Raw genomic sequence first — 19,119 nt, forward strand, 5'->3', positions numbered from 1 at the left:
TTAAGATGAAAAGAAAAAGAATAGCGCTAAGCACAGACAAAATCCTAGAGGGTAACCTGGTCCAATCTGCTTTCTAACACTGGGTGTCATACCCTGATCTGTTTCACCGGTCTTTGCGCTCGTCTCCACCCCCCTCCAGGTGTCACCCATCTGCCCCATTATTCACTGTATTTATACCTGTGATCTCTTGTTTGTTTGTTTGTTGCCAGTTTATCTTGTCAAGCCTACCAGCGCTTTTCCTGTACACCTGTTTTCTAGTTCTCCCAGTTGACCATTCTGCCTGCCCTGACCCTGCCTGCCATTCTGTACCTTTCGGACTATGTTCTGGATTACTGACATCAGTCTGCCCTAGACCTGCAGTTTGCCTGACCCCTGTTTTTGTAATAAACGTTTGTTTTTTCTGGGTCTTATCCTGAGGTCTGATAGTACGAACTGGCCATGACTGACCCAGCAGACACGGACCAGTTCCACAACAACATCTCCTCAGAAGGAGCCATAATTAAGAGACATGAAGAGTTACTTTTGGGTCTTCTGGATGGATTCCAGACATTAGCAGAACGCTATGACTGTGCCTTGAATACATTGCTGGATAATCTGTGAGGCAGCCGACAGTAGCCTCCCAGTCCCCCAGCAACACCGCAGTCAGCAGTGCTCCTCTGCCAGTGTTCCCTCATTTTCGAGCTGCAGCCTGACGCTAAATGTCCGGGAGGGCTCTCGCCTGGGCGACGGCAGTGTGGGAACAACAATCTGCCGTGTGTTTCAGCCTGGAGGACTTCGTGGCTGAGGTGAATAAGGTTTTCGACTCGCTGTTGTCCGGGAGATAGTCTACCTGGAAGATACTCCAGCTTCGCCAAGACTCCCGCAGTGTGGCGGAATATGCAGTTGATTTTCCCTTTGGCTGCTGATAGTGCCTGGATTACGAATCCCTGTTCAACACATTCCTACACCTCCCTCTACAACTTGATCCTGGACTTACTGACGGTGGTAAGGGTAGGCAACAACACATCTGCCACGCTGATCCTCAACACTGGGGCCCCTCAGGTGTGCGTGCTTAGTCCTCTCCTGTACTCCCTGTTCACCCACGACTGCGTGGCCAAGCATGACTCCAACACCATCATTAAGTTTGCTGATGACACAGTGGTAGGCCAGATCACCAACAAGACAGGCTATAGGGAGGAGGTCAGAGACCAGGGTTGAGAGTATCAAGTTCCATGGTGTCCACATCACCAACAAACTATCATGGTCCAAACACACAAAGACAGTTGTGAAGAGGGCACGACAATATCTTTACCCCCTCAGGAGACTGAAAAGATTTGGCATGGGTCCCCAGATCCTCAAAAAAAAAAAAAATAAAAAAAATAAAAAAATCTACAGCTGCACCATCGAGAGCACCTGACCGGTTACATCACCGCCTGGTATGGCAACTGCTCAACATCTGACTGTAAGGTGCTACAGAGGGTAGTGCATACAGCCCAGTACATCACTGGGGACAAGCCTGGAGAAATGTAACCCCTCTCAAATTCACAGACAGAGCTATGGATGCAAAGACTGACCATCCAATATATACAAAATGTTTTTTTTAACCATGTTTCAAGGCTATACAGTGTTGTATAAATCTACTTTGGTTTACAAATATTGGAGTAAAAGAAGCTTTTATTTTGGGTTATGACAGTTGAACTAAGTTTATTGGCATTTCTAAGTTATATTCTTCAAGAATCAATGGGTATATATATATATATATATATATATCAGTAATTTATGAGTCCAAAAATGGATGTAGCAACTGCAGAATGCTGCTTTAGGGGGAAAAGGCCCTGGAAGAGATCAGTATTCACACCACGTTGCTCTCTGCCACAGGACCCAGGGAGTCGTTTAGACCAAAACATTTTAACAGTCACTTAATAGTGAGACCATAGAGGTGCCTTTGGGCTGGCTGGGTGTGTGCTTCACTAAAAACTCAAGAGTAGGATGCCAGGAGAGAGATGCCAGGAGAGAGGAGGGGGACAATGCTAAGGTGCTCAAACATTTCAATTTGACTGCAAGATCTTCCTCCAACAGTCTTTATGCGTTTGAGGACGTAACCTGTCGAGGTATGAAACCTTTTCTGTTCGCTCTTACTCGCCTGACAAAAGAACAATCCCTTCACTGTTTCATCCTGCTTCCAGGCTTTTAGACTAATCATCAGTGTCTCTAAATAAGATGTCTGCTGTCTGTCTGGGATAACGGGAACAGAGGAGGTTTGTGGGTAATATCATTAATTACAGGATCAAAGCTATACACAAACGAGGCAGGAAACATCTCTTTCGGGTGTATCAAAGACCCTGTTGACCCTTCATGGCATTGATCAACAACGGCTCCCTAATCATGCTGTTTAGTTATGGTTCTCTCTCTATTTCTCTCTTGTCTGTCTCTGACAGACAGGGTTTGACTGAGACACTGACTTTTAAAAATTCAATATCCTCACTGCCTCTAGGTTTGAGGTTTGCTCTTCTGTACTCTTTAGTCTTAACTATTAAAATATTCCTGCCATTGCCTGAATCTATGATGGATGAATAGTACAAAGTCTGTTTCAGATTCCCCTCCCTCACCTTCTTCCTTTTCCCCTCCCTTTATCCTGCTTCCTCAGTTACAACAGAAGTGACTACATATGAACTGTTCTCGTCAAAGGCAGGGAGGAGATGAAGTCAAGTCAGTTTGTCAAAACATGGTGCCAATCTGTCCTATTCAGTTGGGATGGAAACCTGGTTCCCCAGAGCTCTCACCTTCCCCAGAGCTCTCACCTTCCCCAGAGCTCTCACCTTCCCCAGAGCTCTCACCTTCCCCAGAGCTCTCACCTTCCCCAGAGCTCTCACCTTCCCCAGAGCTCTCACCTTCCCCAGAGCTCTCACCTTCCCCAGAGCTCTCACCTTCCCCAGAGCTCTCACCTTCCCCAGAGCTCTCACCTTCCCCAGAGCTCTCACCTTCCCCAGAGCTTTCACCTTCCCCAGAGCTTTCACCTTCCCCAGAGCTCTCACCTTCCCCAGAGCTCTCACCTTCCCCAGAGCTCTCCTCTCAAAAGGGAAGACTAGTCTGGGATGTGGGCTGAGGAGCTGTGGAGAGAGACTCAACGGGAGGATGCTCTGAAGCAAAGATTTGCCACACTTTCACCAAGGATTTTCACAGCATGAAAACACACATGCACAAGAAATAAGTACTCTTCCCACCACCCCAGATTCACTCTTCTCTCCCTCAGTGTTTGTTTTTTTGACAGGCTGAGTGCTGAGGTATCAGTGCATGACTGTCTGCCTGACTTTAATGAGAAAACAGTAGTCAGATAATGTTTGACTCTGAACTGTGCAGCTGCTTAACACTCCCAACATATCTAATTGGTGGCTTGCTAAACCATATTTTCAGAATACACTGTAGAATGCATGGTAAAAATAAACTTAAATGTGTTTTACAGAATTAATGCTACAGATTGAAGTGCATTATGGGTAAATGCAGAAAAATGCTGTTATTAACTGTAATTGGAAGCCTCTTGTAAAAATGACTAACATACTGTATTTCTTTACAGTAATAGCTGATGACTACTGCGACTACGCATGTCAAGTAGGGGTCTACTGTCGTGCCTCGGCTTACATTTGTGCACTCAGGGAGTTAACTGCTTCGTCTTCTTTTCCTTATCCTGGGTGACCTAAATTATGATTGGGAAATGCAGGACTCAGACAATCTAAAATGCATGTGTAAATGATCTAAACCTAACCCAGCTGGTGACTTAGCCTACACGGCCCAACCCTAAAGCTCCTTCAAAGTCAACTCTGATCTTATTTTAATGAATACACCAGAGTTCTACTGGTGTCTTCGCCCAAGACATTAGTGACCCTTTCCCAGTTGTTTGTGTTAGAGATGTGAGAATACAAAAATCAAAGCCTTGTGTAATCACCGAGAGGAACTTTAAAAGTTTAACTGACCAGGCTTTTTTACATTTTTTATTTTAGTGACATTGATTTTGCAGACGTCTTCAATACTATTGTGGATAATCATGCTTCCTTAAAACAAAATAAAGGTTAAAAGGTAGATTGAATGCCCGGTACACTCCAGAATTGTCAGAAGTCATTCATCAAAGAGATAATGCTTGGGTCAAGTCCAGAAACACAGGCTTAAGCCCAGACTGGCAAGCTTTTAAGCAACTGAAGAATCACTGTGTAAGACAAATCAGAAAGGCTAAATCTGATTACTACAGTGCCTTGAAAGTATTCGGCCCCCTTGAACTTTGCGACCTTTTGCCACATTTCAGGCTTCAAAACAAATATATAAAACTGTATTTTTTGTGAAGAATCAACAACAAGTGGGACACAATCATGAAGTGGAACGACATTTATTGGATATTTCAAACTTTTTTAATAAATCAAAAACTGAAGAATAGGGTGTGCAAAATTATTCAGCCCCTTTACTTTCAGTGCAGCAAACTCTCTCCAGAAGTTCAGTGAGGATCTCTGAATGATCCAATGTTGACCTAAATGACTAATGATGATAAATACAATCCACCTGTGTGTAATCAAGTCTCCGTATAAATGCACCTGCACTGTGATAGTCTCAGAGGTCCGTTAAAAGCGCACAGAGCATCATGAAGAACAAGGAACACACCAGTTAGGTCCGAGATACTGTTGTGAAGAAGTTTAAAGCCGGATTTGGATACAAAAAGATTTCCCAAGCTTTAAACATCCCAAGGAGCACTGTGCAAGCGATAATTTTGAAATGGTAGGAGTATCAGACCACTGCAAATCTACCAAGACCTGGCCGTCCCTCTAAACTTTCAGCTCATACAAGGAGAAGACTGATTAGAGATGCAGCCAAGAGGCCCATTATCACTCGGAATGAACTGCAGAGATCTACAGCTGCGGTGGGAGACTCTGTCCATAGGACAACAAGTCGGTCGTATATTGCACAAATCTGGCCTTTATGGAAGAGTGGCAAGAAGAAAGCCATTTCTTAAAGATATCCATAAAAAGTGTCGTTTAAAGTTTGCCACAAGCCACCTGGGAGACACACCAAACATGTGGAAGAAGGTGCTCTGGTCAGATGAAACCAAAATTGAACTTTTTGGCAACAATGCAAAACGTTAAGTTTGGCGTAAAAGCAACACAGCTCATCACCCTGAACACACCATCCCCACTGTCAAACATTCAGCAGGGACAGGGAAGATGGTTAAAATTGATGGGAAGATGGATGGAGCCAAATACAAGACCATTCTGGAAGAAAACCTGATGGAGTCTGCAAAAGACCTGAGACTGGGACAGAGATTTGTCTTCAACAAGACAATGATCCAAAACATAAAGCAAAATCTACAATGGAACGGTTAAAAAATAAACATATCCAGGTGTTAGAACGGCCAAGTCAAAGTCCAGACCTGAATCCAAGCGAGAATCTGTGGAAAGAACTGAAAACTGCTGTTCAAATGCTCTCCATCCAACTGCACTGAGCTCGAGCTGTTTTGCAAGGAGGAATGGGAAAAAATGTCAGTCTCTCGATGTGCAAAACTGATAGAGACATACCCCAAGCGACTTACAGCTGTAATCGCAGCAAAAGGTGGCGCTACAAAGTATTAACTTAAGTGTGCAGTGCCCATCATTGTTGGCTCAATAACCCACCGTTTGTATTTAACTTTATCAGGAAATATTCAAAAAGTATGGAAAGCAGCTAATGGGCTGTCACTCCATAAGGGTGAGGATAGTAGTGATTTTAATAAATATCGATCCATTTCAAGGCTTCCTTGTCAAGCAAGGATTTTTGAATCATTGTTAAAATGTAGATTTTGCTCTTCTTTTATCAGAGAAATGTATTTTGGATGTAAACCAGTGAGTGTTTAGCCCTGGGCATAGTACGATTACAGCAATCACTTTAGTTGTTAACAAGCTTGTCAAAGCTTTAGACGCTAAAATGAAATGTGCTGCTTTGTTTGTGGACCTGTCAAAAGCTTTTGAAACTGTTGATCATGATATTTTATTGAATAAGTTGTCCTCGATAGGCCTGAGCTCTGACACCTGTTCGTGGTTTCATGATCATCTTAGTGACAGAACTCAGGCCATTTGTGATTGATGGGGTTAAGTCTGAATTTCTTGAAGTACATAAAGGTGTACCACAGTGGTCAATTTTGGAACCAGTTCTCTTTACTATTTATATAAACACCATTGGTCAAGCTGTTAAACTGTAAACTTCATCTATATGCAAATGATAGCATTAGGGATGCTATTGCCCCGACTGTTGATCTGGCTGTGTAAAAACTACAGTCAGATTTTATAGCCATGCAGGAATCCCTTGATTTTAAGAATTGTGCTTAATATAGGCAAAATGAAATACATGTTATTTTCAAACTCTTGTAAGAATGTTTCAGATTAACTACATGTTCACTCATTAGGTGGTTCTCCAATCGAATGTGTTCCCACATAAAACACTTAGGTATTTTGATTGATATGGATTTTAGTTAAATTAGCTTTTTCTACAGAAACAGATTGTGCCTTTCTCTAAGCAGAAAGAAGCAGATTATTCAATCAAACTTTTTATTCGTTCTTGATTATGGTGATATTATTCATCAAAGTGCAGCTGCTCCTACTCTTAAACCTTTGGATGCCATCTACCATAGTGCAGTTTTGGTACTCACATCACTGTATCCTGTATCAAATGGTTGGCTGGACCTCACTAAAGACTCCTAGATCTCTACATTACTCCCTTTTTGTTTACAAGGCCCTAAGTCATAAACTTATCCAAGTTTGATGTTGAAGTATGGACACCTAACTTGCCTAACCCGTTCACAGGAATAGCTACCTCTAGAGGTTCCTAGGGTGTACACCGAGCTAGGTAAATCTGCTTTTAGTTTTAATGCGGTATATTGCTGAAACAAAATTCTAAATACATTTAAGATTGATGTTCTGGTGCTGTTAAGGCAATTTCAAATATTGATTTCAAATAAACCAAAGTTTAACAGTACATTACCGTAAAGAAGTGTTCTCTTTACAGCAATGTACTGTTAAACCAAAATGTATTTGGAATTTACAGTAACATACTGTACCTTTTCTTACAGTAACTTAGTTAACTGGTTGCCAGTAAGTTACCGCAAAAACAAGTTACGTTTTTTACTATGTAATTTAATTCCACCACACAGAATACAGTATAGCCTAGTGGTTAGTGTTGGGCCAGTAACTGAAAGGTTGCGGGATTGAATCCCTGAGCTGACTAGGTGAACATCTGTCTCCCGGGCACGGTGGATGTCATTTAAGGAAGCCCCCGCACCCCTCTGGTTCAGAGGGGTGCGGAAGACACATTTTAGTTGTACAACTGACTTTTTAGAGCCAAAAACATTGGCCATTAGTGGGTGCATGGTATTGTTGTTTCTGTCTCTAACATATTCTGAGGCGTGCCTTGTAAGAGGCTACATTTGTTGCACCCGTGAGTGAGAGTTTAACTGCTCCAACAATTAAATGTGTAAAGGGGACAGATTGGAGTGGCAGCAACACTGACGGACTGTATGAATAGACTGACATATTTTGGGGATTCTTTTTTTGATTGATTGTCTGCTTGATTGCCTTTGTTTTTGTTTTATTGGATGACTATTTGGTTTGCCCAATTTGAAATGATTGATTACTTATTGTTTGAATTGTTTATTATTTGGAATGTGGGGAGAATGGATAGAATTTTTAATTGTTGACCATTTTCAACTGTAATGATTTTAGGAAAAAACAAATTAATTGACCTTTAAAAATGGTTGAGTACTTGCCATTACCTTGGTCTGTTTGGCACTGGACACAGTCATTGGACACTGTGCTATCTAACCTCCAAACGAGCTTCAATGCCATACAACACTCCTTCCGTGGCCTCCAACTGCTCTTGAACGCTAGTAAAAGCAAATGCATGCTTTTCCACCGATCGCTGCCTGCACCCGCACGCCCGACTAGAATCACCACCCTGGATGGTTCAGACCTTGAATATGTGGACATCTATAAGTACCTAGGTGTCTGGCTAGACTGCAAACTCTCCTTCCAGACTCGTATCAAACATCTCCAATTGAAAATCAACTCAAGAGTCGGCTTTCTATTCCGCAACAAAGCCTCCTTCACTCACGCCGCCAAGCTTACCCTAGTAAAACTGACTATCCTACCGATCCTCGACTTCGGCGATGTCATCTACAAAATTGCTTCCAACACTACTCAGCAAACTGGATGCAGTTTATCACAGTGCCACTAAAGCACCTTATACCACCCACCACTGCGACTTGTATGCTCTAGTCGGCTGGCCCTCGCTACATATTCGTCGCCAGACCCACAGGCTCCAGGTCATCTACAAGTCCATGCTAGGTAAAGCTCCGCCTTATCTCAAATTCACTGGTCACGATGGCAACACCCATCCGTAGCACGCGCTCCAGCAGGTGTATCTCACTGATCATCCCTAAAGCCAACACCTCATTTGGCCGCCTTTCGTTCCAGTACTCTGCTGCCTGTGACTGGAACGAATTGCAAAAAATAAAAAATAAATAAAATAATTCGCTGAAGTTGGACACTTATCTCCCTCACCAACTTCAAACATCAGCTATCTGAGCAGCTTACCGGTCGCTGCAGCTGTACATAAGTTTATTGGTAAATAGCCCACCCATTTTCACCTACCTCATCCCCACACAGTTTTTATTTATTTACTTTTCTGCTCTTTTGCACACCAATATCTCCACCTGTACATGACCATCTGATCATTTATCACTCCAGTGTTAATCTGCAAAATTGTAATTATTCGCCTACCTCCTCATGCCTTTTGCACACAATGTATATAGACTCCCCTTTTTTTCTACTGTGTTATTGACTTGTTAATTGTTTACTCCATGTGTAACTGTGTTGTCTGTTCACACTGCTTTGTTTGTCTTGGCCAGGTCGCAGTTGCAAATGAGAACTTGTTCTCAACTAGCCTACCTGGTTAAATAAAGTAGTAGTCACTGTATACAGTGCATTCAGAAAGTATTCAGACCCCTTCATTTTTTCACATTTTGTTATGTTACAGCTTTATTAAAACATTTTAAATTGTCGTTTCCCCTCACACTACCCCATAATGACAAAGCAAAAATAGGTTTTAGAAGTTTGCCAATTTATATATAATTTTTTAAATATTTTTTATTATATACCGTATTTTTTATTTAGTTTATTTTTACAGGGACAGTGCACATTAATCAACGTTTCAGTAAAAGTGCCGGTTTTAGCCAGCCGGCTAATTTTCAACCGCAGTCCCTGGGCAGGTTATTAAAAACAATTACAATATAGACAATAGCACCATAGACATAGCAACATAGGACAAGCAAGACGTAGCATACAGACAGAGCAACAGAACAAAAAGCAGCAAGACAAAATTCATAATAGCAACATAGTGTTTCCACACCTCACAAGCTACAGACAGACAATTTCCGGACTATAAGCCTTTATTTATTTATTCATATAAAACTTTATTCCCACACTTTGAACCTCGCAGTTTATACAATGACACGGCTAATTTATGGATTTTTCCCACTTTCACAAGATTCATGCCGGCAAAAAACTGAGCACAGTCACATAATGTGATGTAAATCGAGCGCGCTCAAACTTCCATTCATTCTGATTACGGTAGTAATTTTGTCACCCTCATCATGGCAAAGACAGAGAAATGCATATGATGCAGCGTTCAAGTTGAAGGAAATCGATCTGGCTGTTGGAAAAGGAAATCGAGCTGCTGCATGAGAGCTTGGCCTTAATGAGTCGATTATAAGACTTTGTAAACAGCAGCTTGAGGAACTGACTCAGTGCAAAAAGACAAACCTTTCAGAGGGAAGAAAAGCAGATGGCCCAAAGTATTTGCAGCCACTCGACATCAGTGTAAATCGTGCATTTAAGGTGGCGCTCCGTGTTCAGTGGGAGTCTTGGATGACAAGTGGGGAGAAATCCTTCACTAAAACGGGCCGCATGCGAAGAGCAACTTATGGTCAAGTCTGCCAGTGGGTCCTGACAGCGTGGAGCATTGTCAAAAAATCCACTATCAACGGGTTTCGAAAGGCTGGACTGCTGAGTGTTGAAGGGGCAGCATGAGCTCAGCGGGGTATTTGCATCAGGATGAAAGTGACGAGAGCGACAATGAAAACGACCCAACATCGGATGAAGCAATTCTGAGGCTATTCAACTCCCTACACCGAAGGAGATGACTTCAGTGGTTTCAGTGCACAGAGGAAGATCGTGACCAATGACTTTACTGGTAGGCTACTGTTTAATTTTTTGTTACAAGCCGTGTTTCGTTAAAGCCTATTTATTTTTGTTACAAGCCATGTTTCGTTAAAGCCTATTTATTTTTGTTTACAAGCCATGTTTCGTTTAAAGGCTGTGTAAAGTTCATTTGTTTCAATATACCGGTAGGCACCTGCGGCTTATAGACATGTGCGGCTTATTTATGTACAAAATACATATTTTTTAAATAATTCAGTGGGTGCACTTAATAGTCCAGCAATTACGGTAAGTATTCAGACCCTTTACTCTGTACTTTGTTAAAGCACCTTTGGCAGCGATTACAGTCTCAAGTCTTCTTGGGTATGAAGCTACAATCTTAGCACACCTGTATTTGGAGAGTTTCTCCCATTCTTCTCTGCAGATCCTCAAGCTCTGTCAGGTTGGATGGGGATCGTCGCTGCTCAGGTCTCTCCAGAGATATTAGATTGGGTTCAAGTACAGGCTCTGGCTGGGCCACTCAAGGACATTGAGACTTGTCCAAAAGCCACTCCCATGTTGTCTTGGCTGTGTGCTTAGGGTTGTTGTCCTGTTGGAAGGTGAACTTTCGCCCAGTCTGAGGCCCTGAGCGCTCTGGAAATAGAGTTTTCATCAAGGATCTCTGTACATTGCTCCTTTCATTTTTCCTCAACCCGGACCAGTCTCCCAGTCCCTGCCACTGAAAAACATCCCCACAGCATTATACTGCCACCACCATGCTTTACAGTAGGGATGGTGCCTGGTTTCCTCCAGACGTGACACCTGACATCCAGGCCAAACAGTTAAATCTTTGTATCATTAAACCAGAGAATCATGTGTCATGTTCAGAGTTCTTCAGGTGCCTTTTGGCAAACTCCAAGCGGGCTGTCATGTGCCTTTTACTGGGGAGTGGCTTCCGTTTGGCCACTATGATAAAGGCCTTATTGGTGGAGTGCTGCAGAGATGGTTGTCCTTCTGGAAGGTTCTTCCATCTCCACAGAGGAACTCTGGAGTTCTGTCAGAGTGACAGTCGGGTTCTTGGTCACCTCCCTGACCAAGGCTCTTCTCCATTTGCTCTGTTTGGCTGGGTGCCAGCTCTAGGAAGAGTTGTGGTGGTTCCAAACTTCTATTTAAGAATGATTGAGGCTACTGTGTTCTTGTGGACCTCCAATGCTGCGGACATTTTTTGGTATCCTTCCCCAGATCTGTCCCTTGACACAATCTTGTATTGGAGCTCAACAGACAATTCCTTTGACCTCATGGCCTGGTTTTTGCTCTGACATGCAAATCATGTCCAATCAATTGAATTTACCACAGGTGGACGCAAATCAAGTTGTAGAAACATCTGAAGGATGATCAATGGAAACAGGATGCACAGGATCAATTCTGAGTCTCATAGAAAAGGGTCTGAATACTTATGTAAATAAGGTATCTCAGTTTATATATTTAATACATTTGCAAAAAATTCTATCAACCTGTTTCGGCTTTGTCATTATGGGATATTATGCGTAAATAAATATATTTTTTATTTAATCCATTTTAGAATAAGGCCGTAACGTAACAAAATGTGGAGAGTCAAGGGGTCTCAATACTTTCCGAAGGCACTGTAATTACACTATTTAGATAGATATATACAAATGCATGTGGACAACCCTTCAAATGAGTCGATTCTGTAATTTCAGCTACATCAGTTGCTGACAGGTATATAAAATCGAGCACACAGCCATGCAATCTCTATTGACAAACATTGGCAGTAGAATGGCCTCACTGAACACCTCAGTAACTTTCAACGTGGCACCATCATACGATGCCACCTTTCCAACAAATCAGTTCATCACATTTCTGCCCTGCTAGAGGTGTCCTGGTCAACTGGAAGTGCCGTTATTGTGAAGTGCAAAAGTCTATGCGCAACAACGGCTCAGCTGCGAAGTGGTAGGCCACACAAGCTCACAGAATGGGACCGCCAAGGGCTGAAGCGCGTAGCACGTAAAAACGGTCTGTCCTCGTTTGCAACACTCCCTACTCAGTTCTAAACTGCCTCTGGAAGCAACATCAGCACAATAACTTTTCGTTGGGAGATGTATGAAATAGGTTACAATGGCCGAGCAGCTGCACACAAGCCTAAGGTCACCATGCGCAATCCCACGTCGGCTGGAGTGGTGTAAAGATCACCGCCATTGGGCTCTGGAACAGTGGAAGCACATTCTCTGGAGTGATGAATCACATTTCACCATTTGGCAGTCCGAAGGACAAATCTGGGTTTTTACTTTAGTTTATTTAGTAAATATTTTATTAACTCTATTTCTTGAACTGCATGAGTTCCATGTAGTCATGCCGATATTTAATACTGTGCGCTTCCCAGTCTCTGGACCTAGGGACTGTGAAGAGACCTCTGGTTGCATGTCTTGTGTTGTACTGATGAGTGTCTGAACTGTGTGCCAACGGCTTGAGCAGACAGTTCCGTACCTTCATCACATCAAAACCTCACACAAAGACCAATAATGATGCATTCAATCTCTCCTCAACTTTGAGCCAGGAGAGACTGACATGAATGTGCCTGACACTCCCAGTCTCTGTATACGGACTGTGAAGAGACCTGATATGTCCTGTGTTGTACTGATGAGTGTCTGAACTGTGTGCCAACGGCAGACAGTTCCGTGACCACATCAAAACCTCACAGCCGGGCAGTAGTCCAGGTTCAATCTCTCCTCAACTTTGAGCCAGGAGAGACTGACATGAATGTGCACTGACACTGACCCCACAGCCGGGCAGTAGTCCAGGTTTGCAACATGACCCCACAGCCGGGCAGTGTCCAGGTGCAACCACATGACCCCACAGCCGGGCAGTAGTCCAGGTGCAACTACACATGACCCCACAGCCGGGCAGTAGTCCAGGTGCAACCCACACATGACCCCACAGCCGGGCAGTAGTCCAGGTGCAACTACACATGACCCCACAGCCGGGCAGTAGTCCAGGTGCAACTACACATGACCCCACAGCCGGGCAGTAGTCCAGGTGCAACTACACATGACCCCACAGCCGGGCAGTAGTCCAGGTGCAACTACACATGACCCCACAGCCGGGCAGTAGTCCAGGTGCAACTACACATGACCCCACAGCCGGGCAGTAGTCCAGGTGCAACTACACATGACCCCACAGCCGGGCAGTAGTCCAGGTGCAACTACACATGACCCCACAGCCGGGCAGTAGTCCAGGTGCAACTACACATGACCCCACAGCCGGGCAGTAGTCCAGGTGCAACTACACATGACCCCACAGCCGGGCAGTAGTCCAGGTGCAACTACACATGACCCCACAGCCGGGCAGTAGTCCAGGTGCAACTACACATGACCACACAGCCGGGCAGTAGTCCAGGTGCAACTACACATGACCACACAGCCGGGCAGTAGTCCAGGTGCAACTACACATGACCACACAGCCGGGCAGTAGTCCAGGTGCAACTACACATGACCACACAGCCGGGCAGTAGTCCAGGTGCAACTACACATGACCACACAGCTGGGCAGTAGTCCAGGTGCAGCAAAACTAGGGCCTTTAGGACCTATCTGGTCAACGGAGGTGTCAAGAAGGCAGAGCAACACCCCATCATGGACAGACCTCTTCCCATTTTTGCAACCATTGAGTCTATATGTATAATGCTGTATTGTTTAATGCAGTACTGTTTTTCTTACTGTAAATGTTTACAGCATCCCTGCTGTCAAGTAAAATCACATAATTTAGCTGGCAACTCTGCTGCCAGTACAATGCTGTAAATTTACAGGGGAATGTTTTACAGTGTAGCTTCCCCAACACTGGGTTTGGTTTAGCTAGCCAACACTGGGTTTGGTTCAGCTGTGTAGTGCTAGCTTCCCTAGCACTACACAGCTGATTCAAATAACCAACTCATCATCTAGCAAAATGTGCACCCAGGTGGGGCCCCAGGACCGTGTTTGGGGAAACCCTGCTTTACAGGACTGCGCTGAATGCTGCTCTCATTAGAGAATGGGTGAAATAAGTCATTACAACAGAAACACACAGCCAGGCTATAAGAATGGGAGGATAGTGGATGAAGGGAAGAGGGGAAGGGAGGATGAGAGGGGGTTGAAGCTCTCCTCTCCCTGCTAGTTAACCAGTGACAATCTAAATAGCCGCCTGCACAGGAACTCTATATAAATCACTATGGAACAGATGCAGAAGTCCGATCTTCGTTAAATGCACAATGAACAGGACCATGAGACAAGACCAGGGACGATCATTTTCAGGGGAAACTCGTCAGCAGGTTACGATCTTGGGTTAATTAAAATAATAATGTCTTCATTTCAAGACAATTAGAGGCATTTCAGTAGGCTAAAACATAATGCTGTGAATGTAAGGAGAATGGAAGGAAATGGTTCCAAGACCACCTGCAGCAGCAAGCCATTCATTTGGATTCACGCACATTCAATGGATTTGTTCCGTTGCAAAAATTCACACCTCACGGAAAGTGAAATTATTTATAATTTACAATATTATAACGACCGACGGTGAATAAACTCGCAGCATTTCCTCACCTGTGTTCTCAACGGCGATAAAGCTGTCAGGTGTGGGTTGGTTTTCTGAATGGTGTCCTCCCGCTCATGTACCGGTGTTTCGTTCCCTGGTCGAGGTTTGAGCGGGGCGGAGGAGGTGATATATATCATATAGATCTACTCTACACCGCGACCCTCTTTGGTTACTGACGCCCTCACGCCATCCACGAATGCGCAATTGGGAGCCCGCACGCGTACGCGCACGGGTGGTCCTCCAACATTTAATATCGTGCACCAGCAGCGCTCAATAGCCAGGGAATTGACATATAGGCTTTAATTTTTATTCTCACACTTTTTGCTATGTAAAAATTCTAAGAAAAGTGATCAAAGTTCATACGAGTTGCCAATTCGTTAATTCTCCTGCCCCCACAAAAAAAAAACGTAATATGAAAAAGTTGCTTTTCAGCCCGGGCCTAATATTCTAAGAGTTGATTCGGGGTGGGCTGGGTCGGATTTATGATTTGCTCAACATTGTAACCTATGTTTGAGACCAACGTGTGGCAGTGGCTGTGTGAGAAGCGTGCCAGTATCTAAACATAACTAGAATGAGATTAACTTCATATGATATCTCCCTCTCTGCTCTGATAGACATGAGCCTGCAACTCTCCAGCGTTGCACTATATGCATTTCCTTATAGAATCGCGCGAAGGGATCTGAAGGAACTGCAACACCCCTGATGAATGTATATGCATTTGCCAAAGTTATATAATTACCACTGTCTGTTCAGAAACAAATGAAATCATTCAGAATAGCCTACTACACAATGGGAAGGCCTATAATTTAGCCACAGAGGATCTATAGCTTCTTATTTTAAATAGCCTAGCTGTGGATTGTAGCCAAATAACAAGGAATAGCCTACAGTCGGGAACGCGAGGCAAATCTTTCAGCGAAAAACCAGCATGCAGACAAAACAGGCCTTTAGCCATTTGTCAAATACAATCGAGGGAAAACACAGGTTGGAAAGCAAATGGCTCCTGCTGAAAAGAGAAGACTATGCTGTAGGTTACCAAAATATGAGATCAACTTCCAAATATAGTGTTATAAAGTAAAACAAGAGATATAGGCTTTTTGTACGAGTGCATCCATCACCAGCAAGTGAGCTGCGCATCATTGGGTGAGTCAGTGAACGTGAAAAGCATTTTTAGGACTATAATTTCTCGTCATATTGTAGCCAACAATATGTCTCCACACGTAGGACTAGGCTATTGATGCCGTCAAGACCAGGTCGTTTTATTAATCTCAGTTTGTCAATATCAAAGTAGCCTGACATTTCGATCATTTATTTTTGCGGTATTAAAAAGGATTCTGCGCTCACTTTTTTGTTCTGGACCGTCCCGATTTAGAAATGATTAAGCACTGGCTATAAGTAGGTAGCCTATCTGCGCGGAATCTGTTTGAAGCTAGCCACAATAACGACGATTGCTGTTTTGCTTCAGAATAAAAAAGTATCTCATTGAAAGCGATTTAAACGGATACAAATAGTGGAATCATGCCATATTTGGACTAGATAATGCTAAACAAGGTCGGGATGTTATATAAATTCAACAAAATACAAAAGAGTTAATTGCAGTTGAAATCTCACTGTGAATATATTAGACTTTAGTATTGCATGGGGGTCATACTTAGAGTGCAATCGGAAATGGTTCAGACCCCTTCATCTTTTCCACATTTTGTTACATTGCAGCCTTATTCTAAAATACATATATTTTTTATCTCATCAATATAAACACAATACCACAATGACAAAGCGCAAACAGGTTTTTAGAAATGTTTGCAAATGTATGAAAAATAACTGAAATACCTTATTTACATAAGGATTCAGACCCTTTGCTATGAGACTCGAAATTGAGCTCAGGTGCATCCTGTTTCCATTGATGATCCTTGAAATGTTTCTACAACTTGATTGGAGTCCACCTGTGGTAAATTCAATTGATTGGACATGATTTGGAAAGGCACACACACCTGTCTGTATAAGGTCCCACAGTTAACAGTGCATGTCAGAGAAAAAAAAACATGAGGTCAAAGGAGTTGTCTGTAGAGTTCTGTGACAGGATTGTTTCGAGGCACAGATCTGGGGAAGGGTACCTACACATTTCTGCAGCATTGAAGGTCCCCAAGAGCACAGTATCCTCCATTTTTAAATGGAAGACATTTCTAACCACCAAGATTAGTCCTAGATTTGGCCACCCGGCCAAACTGAGCAATCAGGGGAGGAGGGCCTTGGTCAGGGAGGTGACCAAGAATCCTATGGTCACTCTGACAGAGTTAGTCTGTGGAGATGGGAGAACCTTCCAGAAGGACAGCACTCCACCAATCAGGCCTTTATGGTAGAGTGGCAAAACGGAAGCCACCTCTCAGTAAAAGGCAAATGACAGCCCACTTTGAGTTTTCCAAAAGGCACCTAAAGGACTCTCTGACCATGAGAAACAAGATTCTCTGGTCTAATGAAACCAAGCGTCTAATCTGGAGGAAACCAGGCACCGCTCATCACCTGGCCAATACCAACAGATTTAAAATCTCAATGAGCCCTTCCTGGTTAAATAAAGGTTAAATAAAAATAATTAACACACTACGGTGAAGCATGGTGGTGGGCAGCAACATGCTGTAGGGATGTTTTTCAGCGGCAGGGACTGGGAGACTAGTTAGAATCGAGGGAAAGATGAACAGAGTAAAGTACAGAGAGATCCTTGATGAAAACCTGCTCCAGAGCATTCAGGGCCTCAGACTGGGTAGAAGGTTCACCTTCCAACAGGACAACGACCCTAAGCAGACAGCCAAGACAATGCAGGAGTTGCTTTGGGACATGTCCCTGAATGTCCTTGAGTGGCCCAGCCAGAGCCCAGACTTGAATCCTCTCGACCATCTCTGGAGAGACCTGAAAATAGCTGTGCAACGACGCTCCCAATTCAACCTGACAGGGCTTGAGAGGATCTACAGAGAAGAATGATAGAATCTCCCCAAATGCCAAGCTTGTAGCATCATAGCCAAGAAGACTCAAGGCTGTAATTGCTGCCAAAGGTGCTGTTTTTGCTTTGTCATTATGGGGTATTGTGTGTAGATTGATGAGTAAAAAAAATATTGGAATTAATTTTAGAATAAGGCTGTAATGTCACAAAATGTGGAAAAGTGAAGGTGTCTGAATACTTTCAGAATGCACTGTACATTCAATGTACAGGCTTACCCCATTTCATGGACCTAAGATCTATAGGTATCAGCCCACTTAGTGACACCCACAGAACACTACTGTGAAGAGTTTTCACAGATATTAGCATCATAGCACTTATTGGTGGACTTTGAAAATGGTGTGAAATGAGACACATTAAGCTCACCAGTAAACCAACTATGTATTGAACGTTCATACTGCAATGTACTTACTGCCTTATCTTACATCCCAGCAATAATGCCATGCATTAAAGGTGCAATATGCAGAAAACTCTGCCATCTCCTGGTTGCTAAAATTCTAATATAAGTCAACACCTCATTTAAGTATGTGGCAAAACAATCAATGTATAGTGTAGAGAATCATTGTACCATCTAAACTGCTGTGAAATATATTTTCAATAACCACAAATATGGACAGTTAAGAACCGGAAGCATAGAAATAGTCCACGTAGAAAATATCTACTGCTTAGACTAGCTTTAAATGAGAATGACAGATCTATAACTCACATTTCTGTTCATTTGGTCTGGTAGCCCAAAACGTTACATTTCTCAACCTGCCATTGTCTCAACCTTTGGCTCAACTTACCCCATGGCCATTGGTTCAACTTACCCCAAGGCAAACATTTTGACTATATTAGCCCACATGGGTACAAGGATGCACTTTCATGCTAGGTTTAGGGCCTCATATTGAAGCTTACTCATATTACTCATAGCTTACTCATATTGACCCCAACTGATGTGTAGAACAATTGTCACGACACCTACCAAAGGTGGCTCCTCTTCCTGTTTGGGCGGTCGTCATCACCGGTCTACCAGCTGCCACCGATCCCTTTTCCCTTTTCTATTGGTTTTGTCTTATTAGTTACACCTGTTTCTTGTTTACGGTTAGTTGGGCTATTTAAACTGGTTGGCCCGCCTGCTCTTTGTGCGGTCTTATTTTCCCCCACTGTGTTTGTGTGTGGTAGTGTATTGGTAGCGTGTTTGGTTTTGGGGTTTTTCCCTCTGGACTTGTTAGGTCCTGGTTTTGGGTATTGTGTTTGATGCGCCCGTGAGTTTTGGCACGCACAATTTTTCCCCGTGCCTAAATAAAGCACTACTCAGTACTTACTGCCTCCTGAGCCTGACTCCACACCCACTACGCTTTAGTGCGTCACAACAATCTCCAAATT

General features: G+C 43.3%; 1 protein-coding gene across 3 annotated transcripts in view; it reads right to left on the reverse strand.

Annotated features, from left to right (window-relative positions):
• LOC124044062 (5-hydroxytryptamine receptor 1F-like) overlaps nt 1-18,766 on the reverse strand; it is a 32,338-nt gene extending 13,572 nt beyond the window's left edge. For 2 of the 3 annotated variants that reach the window (XR_006840423.1, XM_046363433.1), the window contains exon 1: nt 18,716-18,766. The gene's annotated coding sequence lies outside the window, so the exon portion shown is untranslated. Of the gene's footprint in view, nt 1-14,770; nt 14,875-18,715 lie in introns of those variants that run through there. The other variant, XR_006840424.1, reaches the window with a different exon arrangement.
• Nucleotides 18,767-19,119: the final 353 nt, after the last annotated feature.

The sequence above is a fragment of the Oncorhynchus gorbuscha genome, linkage group LG09 (genome assembly GCF_021184085.1).
Source record: "Oncorhynchus gorbuscha isolate QuinsamMale2020 ecotype Even-year linkage group LG09, OgorEven_v1.0, whole genome shotgun sequence".
NCBI lineage: Eukaryota > Metazoa > Chordata > Actinopteri > Salmoniformes > Salmonidae > Oncorhynchus > Oncorhynchus gorbuscha.